An 11,319-nucleotide genomic window follows, 5' to 3' on the forward strand; every position below is an offset into this window, starting at 1 on the left:
GAAGAATATGAAGACTCATTATTAGTAGTAGAATGATTTACCTGAGCCCTTTCGGTCGGCCATATGCTATTATTGTTGGCCATCTCATCTAGTAACTCAATTGCATCATTGGTAGTCTTCTTCATTAATGATCCCCCTGCCATAGCATCTATAGTTCCTCTTGTAGAAGGTGTTACCCCATTGTAGAAGGTTTGAATCAATATATTTTGGGGAAGGCCATGGTGTGGGCAAACTCGTTGGCGTTCTTTATAGTGATCCCATGCCTTATATAGGGATTCATTTTCATGTTGGGTAAACGAGGTTATTTCTTTGATAAGCCTAGCAGTTTTTGCTAGTGGGAAGTGTTTAGACAGGAAGGCTTGGGCTAGTTGTTCCCAGGTAGCGATAGAATTTGGTGCTAATGAATTCAACCAAGCTTTTGCCTTATCTTTCAATGTGAAAGGAAATAACCCTAACTTAATAGCATCTGCTGGTACTAAGTTCATTTTAAATGTATCACAGATCTCAAGGAAACTAGCTATATGCGAGTTAGGATCTTCATTCGGTAATCCATAAAATTGAACACTATTTTGGATCATCTATAATAGAGCAGGTTTAATCTCAAACTGGTTAGCATTTACCGGTGGACGTACTACTCCTTTTTGTGAACCATTTAAACTTGGAGTGACATAGTCCATCAACCTCTGTGGCGGATTTCCATCACCCATGATTCTGGAATTTCTTCTTTTCTTCTTCTTCTTTTGTTGTGAAAGGAACTGTTCAATCTCAAGCTGTTAATCCTCTAGTTCACTGTTTGAAGATCTGGTATTTGGCATATGAGGTAACTAAATTATGTAGTCCTGCAAAATTTGAATCAAAACAAGTAAGTATCTTAATTAAAATAAACTGCAAATCACATATAAGAATATTTCGTTAAATGACAGAACACCGTTCCCCGGCAACGGCGCCAAAAACTTGTTGCGTCTCTTTTGAGTTCCCACAAGTATACGGATCGCAACGTAGTAATAAAAGATCGATCCCACGAGGAACGGGTTGAGTTCACTTGCTACTTTACTCTTAATGATGTGTTTACAGGAATACGAATACAGAAGTGATTAATTTCTATTTATGCTAAGGCTAATGTTTAATTAAATTTAAAGATAAGTGTGTAGTCAAATACTTAGGATAATTAATCATAAAGACAAGTGTGTAGTAAAATACTTAGACTAATTGATCATACACAGGATTTTCCCTTTTCTATGCAAAAGCTTGTAACATACAATAAAGAATTCTTTAATCACATATGGTAAGATATAATTCAACTTTTCAGTATAGAATTATACTATTTATTATATGTATTTCTACATATAATAAAAACCTTATCTTGTTAAATATTAAACCTAATTCTTATTCTTTGATTATTTCAATAAGACAGATTTAATTTCAACAGAAATAGGTGAAATATACATATGTAAATTCAACTCAATGAATTAAATCCCTTTGATCTTTACTAAACTATTTCCTTCCGAGAATATAATCTAGTAACTTTGATTAAACAAAGACCAAAAGATAACTTAAGGAATTTTTATTGAATACTACCAATTAAAATTGTTGCTTTGCATAGAAGAGTTATGAAGAACAACATACAACAAGTCTATAAAACAAGAGAAAGAAGTAATCTAACTCAAGCCTCCGGAGGGCGTCACACCTCGAGGAACTTCTTGGTGTTTTTGGCACAATCAATAACAAGTGACTCTCGTCAATCTTGCTCTAAGTACTACTAACACACTTCTCCTAATACAATCTAAGTGTTTCTGTTTCTGAGTCTAATTTTTACTATGAATCTCTATGTCTGTCTCTCTTTTTGCTTCACTTTGATTGCTATTTATAGAGGAGGAGAGTGATGGTGGTTTTGGTAGTGATTGGTTGGCCAAGAGGTGCTTGAAGTGACTTCTCTTGGGAAGAGTCCCGACCCTTGCATGGAAAGATATGATCTTCTGATGAAAAGGCATCAATTACGTCTTCTGGAAATCTCGACTCGCGCTCGCGCTTGTAAAGATCGCGCTCGCGACTTCTGCTCCAAATGCTTCTGCCTCTCAAAAGTTTTTTTCGCGCTCGCGCATATGGAAGTCGCGCTCGCGAACTTTGCTGGCAAACCTTCTGCCCCTCAAAAGTGCTTTCTCGCGCCCTTGCAGATGGAAGGTGCGCTCGCGACTTCTGCTCCAAATGCTTCTGACTCTCAGGCCTGCTTTTCGCGCCCGCGTATGTGAATGTCGCGCTCGTGACTTTGCCTTTTCTGGGTGTAGGTTGCGCGCGCGACCTCTGGTAGCGCTCGCGACTTGGGCATTTTTCTTTATTGCGACTTACTTCGCGGCGCGAGGGCTGGATCAAGGATTTCTTCCATTTTTTCAACTTGTTTTGGCCCTATTTTTGTATAGAACAAATCTTTGCTCCAACTGTGTTCCTGAAAATTACTTTGAAACAAAACAACACGAACAAACGTAAAATATATAAAATCAATCATGCATTCATGCAATTTATATTAAAATAACATAACAAGATTTGCCCGTTTTGCGAGGCTATCAATGGCCTTAGGTCGCCATCTTATTCATATTGGCCTTAAGCTGCCATCTTATTCATAATGGCCTTAGGTCGCCATCTTATTCATAATAAAATCAAATCATGCATCAAATTCACACCAAGTATATTAGAGCCCAAAATCCTTATTTTAATTGTTAATTCATAACACTTCTCATAAAACTTGTCTTATTCCTTAGTCTTCTTGAAATCATAATGGAAGCTTACTTTAGAACTTAAGTAACTCATGAAAGCTTCATACTTAAGTATAATTACTTAACATAGGAAATTTCTCATAAATTCATTTTCTTTTGAAACTTTCTTAAAGTCATAATGAAATTTATTATAAGTAATTTCTTAGCATTTAAAATTCAAAGCACATACACTTTAAGTACCCATTTTTTCATAAACTCTAAACATATGAAAGTTATCAAAATAATCATACTTATGTCATATATATAGCATATCATAAAAAGAAATTAAGTAACCGTTATCGCCCTAGGGTGGTTCGGCCTCTCAATGAAAACGAAGGGGAGGAATTTCCTCCTTCAATCAAGCATGTTAACATAACTCTTATGCATCAAAGTATCCATTTAAACCATCATCATGCATTATGTAAACCAATTCCACACTTTTCCCCAAAATTTCAAACAATTTATTCATGGGAAGAATTAGTAAACATAACATATGTACAATATAACTTTAGTATCCATTTAAACATATGCATAACAACACTTTTTAAACTTATGTCTTATTTTAGTCAAATAAATACTTAAACATACAAATAATCAACAGAATTTCATCACACATGATTCATACATACCTTTATCCAAATAAACCTATGATTCAAGGGATAGAAAATTTCTAGTATTAAAATAACCTTGACCTTTCCTGTGTTTTTAAGACACAACTTGAGTTATAGGTCTCATAATTGAGTGAATTAAATTCATTAGAAAGCTAGACGAAATGATACAAATGTTATGAAGGGACCACAACCCAAATCAATATGTAAGATAGTAAACAAAACCTAGGAACACAGAGCAACAGTCTAGACCTGACTCAGTAGAACCAAGTCCAATGTTTATCAAATTCCTACTTATCCAAACACTCAAATTAAACTAATCAAAAACCAGGGAAGTCTTAAGATACAGGAAAACAACTTTCATGAAGAACTTAGAACATAATCTTGCAATTATAGTGGTCAAAATTGGCACTCAATTCAGATATGCATGTGGCCCGGCATAATAGAGTCAGTTTGGGTGTTTCAGCCATAAGTTGAGCTATATGTATCCAAATTGGACACAAGAGGATCGGTTAGAAAGCTAAGAAGTAGACCTACAACTTTTATGAAGGACTCAGACACAAATGGAAAATAAAAGGGATCAAAAAATAATCCTTAATCTCACCCAATAACACATTTTCTCAATTTCAGCTTACTTTAACCACGAAAAAGAACACGCAAGACAAAAGATACAAGGTAGAGATTTCTACCATATACCAAAAACTCATTAATGTAACATATAGGCATGCTTAGAAAACACCCAAGAACACATTTATACAACCAAGGTTCAACAAACAAATCATTTCATACCAAATTCCCAATTTTCACAAAGTAGCATAAACTTCACAAATCAAAAAAAAAAAAAAAAAAAAAAAAAAAAAAAAAAAAAACAAGGTAAGTGTGTTTATGAACACTAATCTTAAACACAAGCTTTAACAAGCTTAAATCAAACTCTTTAAGCCTTAGCTTTGCCCTTCTCTTTGGTAGAAGGTTCTCCACCCTTTGACCCAAGTAGGAAAATCTCCAAATTTCATGAAGTTAGTCACCAAAAATCACTTCGCTAGCTTCACTCTCTAAGATTAATTACATAAATCAAGTTGGATGGGGTGAATTTGGTAGATTTAGTAAGTAGAAGTTGAAGAAAAACAAAGAGAAGAAGGACAGTAAGTTGGTGTTGAAGAGAAGAAGAATAAGAAGAGAAAGTGGTTGCTCAAATAATGGAGTTGACTTATATAAAGTAACTAAAGGGTAGTTTGGTCCTTTCCCATAATTAGATGGCTAGGATTGAGTCAATAGTAATATAATGTAATGGCTACAAAGGTTCTCCAATTAAATTTCTTCAAAATATTATTTATCTCCACAAAATTCTCAAATTTACTCCATAAAAATAATTCCTCAAATTTCCTTAATTATTATAACACCATAAGTCACTATTCACTAATTATTTAAATTCTTCACAAATATTCATTACTTACTTTCTACCCATAAAAACCATGGATACATGCTCCAAAAATGTTAAAGAAAATATAAAACATATATCATAATTTTTTTGGACCAAAATAATACCAACTCCTGGACCGGTGGTACTATTCATAGACCGGTAAAATTACTATTTCAGACACATAAAAATTAGGGCGTTACAGTAAAATTGTGGCACTTTATGGTGTAGCATAGAATGAGTAGGCATTGAATTCTATGATATTGTCTTTTGATTTTTAAAGAACCTATTGAATTGTAGATGCTATATTAGTTACAAGCGGAAATATTGGATTAATGTGAGATTTTATGATGTTAGAAAAGTGAATGATTTCTTTAAGAAAATTTAAGATGATTATGCTATATAAATGTCATGTCATGAGGGTTAAGAGAATTGGTGAATGACAATGAGCATCAAGATATGGTCTGTTCAATTATTAGATTGATGTTTAAATTAGTGAGTTGGATAAATATTAGTGAATATAGTTATGTCATCATTTTAATATTAAGAAAAGAACGCCTATAAAAGTTGAAAGGAATATGACTTGACATGAACTAGAAGAGACTTAAAATTTGGGTTATTATTAATTGGTGATTTTTGATTAATTAAGAAACCATTGACTTCTAAGAATTAATGAAAATGGAGGTAATGAGTATCAAGCTATAGACTTCTGAGGTAATGAATATCAAGCTATAGACTTCTACATTTTGGGATTCTATAAGTTAAGTGTGAATTGATAAGAATAATGATTTGAGGTGACATTATCATGCTTAAACGGAATTGATTTCTATGCCAAAATAATCAAATATATCTAAGTAATCATTGTTAAGATGGAAGGATGTAGTGTGATATTTAAAAGAGTTTTTTGCTAGACATGAAGGGTTTATGGGGTTACACGAAATCACTATAATCTTGGGAATATGATATAACTTGATGAATTTCGGTTGGTGTTATAGGTCAAGCCTTCTTAAATAAATGAGCAAGAGGGTATAGTGTACATACGGGGCATTTTCACGAGCTACATTAAAATCATCTTGCTGCATTCATATGTGTCGACTTTACTCTTGCATTTAATTGAGTGCTACCATATGAATCTAAGTATTATGATATGTATGTATATGCATTTGTGAGTTAATGCATGTTATCTGTGATTTGGTTATGTGGGTTTATGTATTAAACCTTAAAACATAACCCTTGATTTTTGCATATGGTCCTTGAATTGCATGTTAGAGGGAACGAAAGATGTTATTAAGTGATTCTATGGAAGAGTAAATAGGGATTTTGACGGATCTAAATTGTTTGGATGAATGATGAGATTATGATATGGTTATTGAATTAGAAAATCTTGATTATTAATTTGGGTGATTATGTCTATATATAAATAATTTGTTATGGAGAACTCTTCATAGATACTAAGGATATTAAGTATTAATCTATTTGAGAAGAATTAAAAAGGAGACAAAAAGAAATGATAAGATTTTTAGTATTTGATTTAATCCAATTTCGAGGACGAAATTTTCTTAAGAGGGGTAGAACTATAACGCCCCATTTTTTTGTGTATGAAATAGTAGTTTACTAATCTGTGAATAGTACCACTAGTCTGTGAATAGTACCACCGGTCTGGGAATTGGTATTATTTTGATCTGAAAAAATTACTATATATGTTTTATTTTATTTAATATTTTTGGAGTATGTATACATGATTTTTATGGGTAGAAAGTAAGTAATGAATTTATTTGGAGAATTTAGATAATTAGTGAATAGTGAATTATGATGTTTTATTAATTAAGGAAATTTGAGGAATTATTTTTATGGAGTGAATTTAAGAATTTTGTGGAGATAAATAATACTTTAAAGGAATTTAATTGGAGAATATTTGTAGCCATTAGTTTAGATTAGATTACTATTGACTCGATCCTTGACATCTAATTATGGGAAAAAGACCAAAACACCCTTTAGTTGCTTTATATAAGTCAATTGAGCAACCACTTTTTCTCTTCTTCGTCTTCTCTTCAAAGCCAACTTCCCCTCCTTCTTCTCTTTGTTTTTCTTCAACTTCTACTTGCTAAATCCACCAAATCCACCCCATCCAACTTGATTTAAGAAATTAATCTTAGAGCATTGAGCTTGAGTAGTGTTTTTGCGTGATTAATTTCAAGAAATTTGGAGGTTCTCTACTTAAGCCAAAGGTTGGAGAACCCTCTACTAAGGAGTTAAGGCAAAGTTAAAGCTTAGAAAGCTTTAATCTAAGCTTGCTAAAGCTTGTTTTAAGGTTAATGTTCATAAACACACTTACCTTGTTTGTTTTTTTTTTTTTTTTATTTTGTGAAGTTTATGCTACTTTGTGAAAATTGAGAATTTGGTATGAAATGATTTGTTTATTGAACCTTGGTTGTATAAATGTGTTCTTCGGTGTTTTCTAAGCATGCCTATATGTTGAATTGATGAGGAAAACATTTTCCTCTTCTTCTTCCAAGAGTAGCTGAACCTATTAGGGATAAAGGGATTAAGTTTTATCTTGTTTTCCTTATTGGTTTATGCTCTAAAAATGATGTTTAATGAGTGTGAACCCCTACCCTAAATATCAAGCATATGATGCATGTGACTAAGGGCAGAAATACACATGATGTGTGAGTCGCCACCTTGTTTAATTATTTTAGGGTAAACTAGGAAAAAACCCTAAGTGACTCCAATTTTAATTAACCTAAATCTAGATTAATTAACCCAATGATTAAGGCATGGTCTACGAACCCGAGGTGGATCCTGAGACTATGTCATGCTGATGAACTAACCAAAACAATGAATGCTTTGCAGGGTAAAATGATGTAATTGGACCAATGAAAATGTTTATGTGATTTCAACCGGCCGCTCGAGGTTAAATCCCAAACGTGCCTACGTACTTCCGTTTGAATGGAAGATCAAAGTCGACGTAGTTCGATAGGCCTCTTTTAGAGGGCTTTGAATGGGGATGCTTTATGCATGAGTGTGTGTGTGCTTTGTGCATTTTGTTTAGGCATTTTGCTAAAGATTGATTGTTTTAGGCATTTGATGCCAAAAATGTTGATTTTATTGGCTTTTAGCCAAAAAGATTTGCTTTAGGCAATTGTTGCCAAAAATTGATGTGATTTAGGCAATTTATTGCCAAAAATTGGTTAGGCGATTGTCGCCAAAATTTGATTTATTTGAAGGCTTTAAAGCCAAAACATTGATTTAGGCAATTTATTGCCAAAAAAAAAAAAAATTGATGATTGGGCGATTGTCGCCAAAATTAGTTGATTTAAGGCCATTTATTTGCCAGAAGTGATTAATTGAAGGCTTTTAGCCAAAAATTGTGATTTAAGCGATTTGTCACTAAAAAAAGGATCAATCTCACTTGTAGGCAATTTGTTTGCCAAAAGTGATTAATTGATTTATAATGTAGGCCATTTATTGCCAAGAAAACGTGTTTAATTAAAGCTTTTTAGCCACAATTATTGATTAATTGGACTTAAGCCAGATTTGTTCGAAATAAAGGCGATTATACCATAGCTATTAATTAACTAGGTATTTTAAGCCAATATTGTCGGATTTAGGCTTTAATACCACGATTATTTATTAACCGGGCATTTAGCCTAAACTTATTTATTCGAGGCAGTTTATTTGCCTAAAGATGTCATGAATGCATTTATGCAGTTATAGAATTATTAGGAGTAGAAGAGAAGAATGTATGAAATGCTAAAATTAAATAGGCAGAGTTTAGTTCATGTACCTGATCTAATCGACGGCCACTTCTTAACTCCAAGTTAAGCTCCTCGTTAAGGGAATATTAATTAATTTAATTTAAAATGACCAAATGACAAAGCAAGAAAATAATAAAGCTGAATAAAAATGTAGAAAAATAGTAAAGAATTGCAAGGAGCGTAAGGGAGAAGGAGCGTCCGTCAACACAGACTGAGTGAGTAAAACAGAAGGCCCGGAGGCTGCATTTATAGGGCAAATCGGGCTGTTTCGGCGGCTGCCGCCGCCTGTGAGGGCGGCCGCAGCGGCTGTCGCCGCGGGCGAAGGCGGCTGCCGCCGCCGGTGAGGGTGGCCGTAGCCGTTGTAGCCAGTGGCTGCCGCCGCCGGCGAGAGCGGCTACCGCCGCCGTGAAGGGGGGGCCGCCGCCGCCGCACTTTCTAGTTTTACGCTCCGGAGGCTTTTTCGGGAGCTCCGGACCTCGAAAAAATATTCCGAGACCAGTTCCGCGATCCTCGCGACGTCCCAGACGTTTTAAGTACAATATTGGCATACTTCCGGTAAATTTCCAAAATGGCCTCTGGTCCGGCCGAACTGTTTGCAGTCCGGAAAAAATGGCTTTTTGAGCCTCAAAATTTGAGTATTCACAATGAGTTTTTAGTATGTGGTAGAAATCTCTACCTTGTATCTTTTATCTTTCATGTTCTTTTTTATGACTAAAGTAAGTTGAATTTGGGGAAAAGTGTTATTGGGTAAGATTAAGGACTATTTTTCGATCCTTTTTATTTTTCATCTATGTCTGAGCCCTTCATGAAAGTTGTAGGTCTACTTCTTAGCTTTCCAACCCATCCTCTTGTGTCCAATTTGGATACATATAGCTCAACTTATGGCTAAAAAACCCAAACTAACTCTGTTATGATGGGCCACATGCATCTATGAATTGAGTGCCGATTTTGACCACTATAATGGTAAGATTATATTCTGAGTTCTTCATGAAAGTTGTTTCCCTTATCTTAAGACTTCCATGGTTTTGGATTGATTTAAATTGAGTGTTTCCCTTATCTTAGTACCACTGGTCTGTGAATAGTACCACCGGTCTGGGAATTCATATTATTTTGATCTGAAAAAATTACTATATATGTTTTATTTTATTTAATATTTTTGGAGTATGTATACATGATTTTTATGGGTAGAAAGTAAGTAATGAATTTATTTGGAGAATTATTTTAATCGACGGCCACTTCTTAACTCCAGGTTAAGCTCCTCGTTAAGGGAATATTAATTAATTTAATTTTAAATGACCAAATGACAAAGCAAGAAAATAATAAAGCTGAATAAAAATGCAGAAAAGCAGTAAAGAATCGCAAGGAGCGTAAGGGAGAAGGAGCGTCCGTCAACACAGACTGAGTGAGTAAAACAGAAGGCCCGGAGGCTACATTTATAGGGCAAATCGGACTGTTTCGGCGGCTGGACCGCCAGGTCTCGGCGGCCGGGCTGCCGGAGCTCGGCCGCCGGATCTCGGGGGCCCTGGGAGCTCGGAGGCCGGGCCGCTGGGTTTAGGCGGCTGGGCCGCCGGATCTCACCGACCTGGGCCGCCGGGGCCGGCGACTGCCGCCGCCGGTGAGGGTGGCCGTAGCCGCTATCGCCGCCGTGAAGGGGGGCCGCCGCCGCTGCAGCAGCCGGCGCACTTTCTAATTTTACGCTCCGGAGGCTTTTTCGGGAGCTCCGGACCTCCAAAAAATATTCCGAGACCAGTTTCGCGATCCTCGCGACGTCCCGGACGTTTTAAGTACCATATTGACATACTTTCGGTAAATTTTCAAAATGGCCTCTGGTCCGGCCAAACTGTTTGCAGTCCGGGAAAACTGGCTTTTTGATGTAGAACAAGAAGGACCGAGCAGCCTGGTCTCTCTCCTCGCGAGTATACGCAGGAGCAGCAGGTCGGACATCCTCTGGCAACTCTTGCCAAGCCTCCAACCGGGTCCTAATCCTCTCGGCCTAGAATCGGAAGACCATCTCGTAGGACATACATCCCTGCACGGTGTACCGAGTCTGTAAGGTAACACCGAGCAAGGAGCGCACGAGCTGAGCTCCGATGGCAGCTGTCTGGTACCGAGCGTCTAGCGGGGGAACCGGACCAGTGAAGCGTAAGCCGGTAATAGCAGCATAGTCCGTGGGAGTGAGGGTCATCTCTCCAAAACCGAACACAAAAGTGTGCGTGCAGTCGTTCCACCGCTCCATCAGTGCATATCGCATAGCGGGCGGGAAACGAGGTTGTGTGCGGCGTAATCCAGCGGCATAGTCCCCGAAACCTACAGCGACAACCCGTGCTCGCATAGGAGGGTCCAGCAGGTCCCAGAAGGCAGAAGCATCAGTAGCCGATCCGCCTGAGCGGGCCTTGCCCAGATTAACCTGTAAGAAAATTTCAATTTCAATAAATATAAGACTGATAATTGTTAATTTTCTTCTATGACAGGATAAACAAAAGACTCGAGTTTTGGTTGGAACCATAGCTGCGTCATGCAGCTCCCAGTCGCGTCACGCGTCTACAGAGTCGCGCCAAGTAGCGCAATCAGAAGCACAGCCGCGTAGCGCGCCTTAACACCCGCGTCACGCCACTCTACAGTCGCGTCACGCAACTGTTCAACATGTGTGGCCCCAGGAACAGATGCGTCACGCGACCACGAAGTCGCGCCACGCATCTCTCTAGCCGCGTCGCGCAACTGTTCGAGACTCTCATTCATTGACGAACAGTCGCGTCACGCAACTGTTCTTCCTAAGAACAGCTGCG

The 11,319-nt window shown here is 37.0% G+C and overlaps 1 non-coding gene across 1 annotated transcript; it reads left to right on the forward strand.

Annotated features, from left to right (window-relative positions):
* The first annotated feature begins 213 nt into the window (after positions 1–213).
* Positions 214–320, forward strand: LOC149495627 (small nucleolar RNA R71). Its single transcript, XR_016321521.1, has one exon. It is a non-coding gene; the product is annotated as a small nucleolar RNA R71 (small nucleolar RNA).
* Positions 321–11,319: the final 10,999 nt, after the last annotated feature.

The sequence above is a fragment of the Jatropha curcas genome, chromosome 6 (assembly GCF_041381405.1).
Source record: "Jatropha curcas cultivar XTBG-Jc1 chromosome 6, XTBG_Jcur_1.0, whole genome shotgun sequence".
NCBI lineage: Eukaryota > Viridiplantae > Streptophyta > Magnoliopsida > Malpighiales > Euphorbiaceae > Jatropha > Jatropha curcas.